Below are 3,339 nucleotides of genomic sequence, written 5' to 3' on the forward strand. Positions count from 1 at the left end.
AGGGGAGAAAATCATCACAAGAAACCTTGGAGGAGTGTAGAAAAAAAAGGCTTATTGGACATATTTTCGCACGATAATTGTGGCGCGCACTAAAATTCAGTCAATATGAAAACAGAATTTGTTACTGTATTTGCAGGCACAGATTAGGTCACTAAACACCACTCTCGATCTGTCCTACGTGAAGAAAGAACCAGATTTTCACTCTCCATCACTGAAAAATGCTTAAAAGACATAAAAAGCTCAGATTCAAACCCTTCGGAAAGAAACGTTTAAGTAATGCAAACGCCACAAAAATCTGATGTTTGTGTTTTTTTTTATTTTTGCTTGAACTGCTCCTGCTTTCTCCGGTCCAAAGTTTGCTTGGAACAAAGTGCATAAGTACAGCAATTTCTGTAGCTTGACTCAGCCTGGATTCGGAGGGGTTTAAAAACATCCATATGGAAAGGAGTTGCTATGATACCTAATACACATTATAAAGTAGCCAATTTTGAGCAGGAATGCCATTGTGTGAAGGCTGTTTAGAAATGATTGCATCTTGCAACAATACAGTTCCACTTGTCAAATGTGGTTCTCCATCGTGCTTGTGTTTTGAAATTTTAGCATTCAGATACAAGAACAAATCGACAGGAGAAGCATTGTTGGCAAACCGGGAGGCTCAGTCATCAGTGGCCCCACTTTCAGCCACAACGCCCGAAAACTCTGAAACGGTCTTCCTCTATCCCTCCGCCTCGCCCCCTTCTTCCCCATCTTCAGGTTGCGCCTGAAGACCTTCCTTTTCGACTGTGCCTCAGGTCATCTCCCCGCCCCCCCAGCTTGGCATAGTGTTGCGGCACTGTCAAGTGCCCCGGGACGCTCCCCTGCGTGAAAGGCGCTGTACAAATGCAAGTTGTTGTTGTCGTCGATTTAGTGCTCCAACCCGACAAGCTCAGGGAAATCTGAGGAAATGGCTTTGGAATGATTTTTCCAATGCTGAGTTTATGCTGCTGGGAGCAAAGATCCTTTGCTGTGCAGTGAGATAGCACATGGAGCCTCATCCAAGTCGCTTTCAACATAGAAAACGCTGGGCAAGAAAAGACCAAGGTCCATCCTTCTTGGGGGAGATAAGCGAGGTCTCCTTGAAGCTGAACTGGCTCCAAGGTGACATGCCTGGCAACGGAATGTCAGAATTAATGCAGCCCTCTGTGGCGGACTCGGTAGTCCAGTTCCTCAGCCAGGAGGATCTGCAGTATTCCAGGGCACCGCTGATGACAGCACAGCCAGCCTGGCACATCGGCAGGAACTGGAAGGGCAGACTAGTCACTGGGAGCAGGGAATCCTCCCACTCAGCTCCTATTAACCCTGTGAGCCAAAGCCCTAATGGGTAGGGTGGTCCTAGCTGGACAAGCAATGGGAAAGCTTGCAATATCAAAGGCAAGCTATGTGGTTTTAGCTGGTTAGACGTCAGCAGTTACCCCAACACACACTCTGCGGTCTCCAAGCCTTGGCTTTTGCCAACCTGGGCCTAATACTTTCTGGAATTAAGTAAGCAGGATGTGTCCCTCCAGGGAGATAGTAAGCATTCCATTCCAACAATCTAACTCTGGGATTTCCACGTGTAGGTGGGATGAACGGAAATCTCAGCTTGGTTTGGATACTCTTAAGCCCAGTGACAGAAAAAATACTGTGAACAATGGAAGAAGGCAAACGGTTGGTTTTGATGGTCTGCATGTATCCACCTTAATCCTGTAATAATAATGGAGATCGGCAAGATCGGGTGTAATAATAATAATAACAATCCGTGCAATTGATACAGCGCCTTATCAGGTCTTTGGGATGTCTCAAAGCACTTTGCAGGATATACTGTGAAGTTTATTGCCTATATATTTTGTGGGCGAAACGCGACAGCCAATTGGGTACAGCAGTCGTGGATTAAGTGACTAAATTATTATTTTTTAATTTTTATTTTGAAGTGAGTACTACCAGCAGAAAACTGTTCCACCAACCAAGTTCCTTCTTACTGCTAGGTAAACAGTGGCGTGTGGAGTAAGGAAACTTGCCAAACGTTTTGCGCTGCCGGGAATCGAACCCGGGTCCTCTCGCTTGGAAGGCGAGTGCTCTAACCTCTAAGCTACAGTGGTAATATGTAAGCGTATCATGTACAGTACTATGGAGCCAGGGGTTCTTCCCTCTTGGCTCCTGATAACTCTACAAGCCAAAGCCCTAAAAGGAAGGGTATGGGTCTTTGCTGGAAAAGCAGTGGGAGTGCTGTTAGATCCCAATCTGTGCAACTGTAGAACCCTAAAACTCATAGAAAGTTACAGTCTATTCTGTTCCCGGTGGCTCTTTTAAAGAGTAATCCTTTCAGTCTCATTTACCTGCCTTTTCCCCATCCCCACCATACCCCTGTAGTTCTCTATAAATAGCTTTCAAAAAGATCAGTATCAACCATTGCTCCCAGCATTGCACATCCTAACAATTCTGTGCGTGAAGAAATAAGTCTCCTAACCTCCCCCGTTTGCTAGTTTCATTGAACAGGGAATGCACTGCATTGAAAGACACCAACTTAGACACCATAGTGAAATTGGCATTGATTTTCAGCTAACAACGGACTTACTTAAAGGATTTGGGAAAGTCTGGATTTAAAACGAGGAAAATCTTCTATTGATTTCAGTGGTTGACCTATCTATTCCTACTGCACTGCTGTTCTGTTTATTTCTGATAGCTACTTGGTCGAATTCTAACTGCCAATGAATCAGACAACTATATTTTTCTATTTGACAACGCTCACTATAGCGGACCATTTTTTTTCCACTGGGAGAACATCTGGACAAATGGTTCCTTAATGTGGTATTCATGTTCCAGTAAATTATTCTTGACCCTGGAGCATGAACTATAATCATCAACTACATGAACTGTCTCATGTTCAGACCAGGTTTAATGTTTAATAAATGATGAATTGCTCTGTGCATGTCTGCTGGACACGTTTCCCTTACATCTCACATTCTTGTCCATGGATGTAAGAGGTTATTTGCTTAATAAGGAGCACATTTCCAACCATTCTGTGTCATTTCACTGCAAATTGATAGAATGATTTTTTTTAAAATCAGTAAACAATTGGAATACATATTGGTGCTGTGTCTGTGTTGGTTGATAAGAGTTTTGTGCAAGAAAAATATTGCACTTGTAACGTGAATTTCTTTAAAATCCTAATAATCCTTGCATTCGATATAGTCCTTTATCATTCCGTCAAGACGTCTCACAGTATTTTGCAGGAATTTTACTTTACAGTGTAGTGACTGCGTATGTTGCGGTCAAATGTGACAGGCAATTTGTGCACACAAACATCCATGAAGTGTACGG

The 3,339-nt window shown here is 43.4% G+C and overlaps 1 non-coding gene across 1 annotated transcript; it reads right to left on the minus strand.

Moving 5' to 3' along the window:
- Positions 1-2,038: 2,038 nt before the first annotated feature.
- On the minus strand, positions 2,039-2,117 carry trnag-ucc. Its single transcript has one exon. It is a non-coding gene; the product is annotated as a tRNA-Gly (tRNA).
- Between the last annotated feature and the right edge of the window lie 1,222 nt (positions 2,118-3,339).

This window comes from Callorhinchus milii, unplaced genomic scaffold (assembly GCF_018977255.1).
Source record: "Callorhinchus milii isolate IMCB2004 unplaced genomic scaffold, IMCB_Cmil_1.0 Scaffold12, whole genome shotgun sequence".
Taxonomy (NCBI): domain Eukaryota; kingdom Metazoa; phylum Chordata; class Chondrichthyes; order Chimaeriformes; family Callorhinchidae; genus Callorhinchus; species Callorhinchus milii.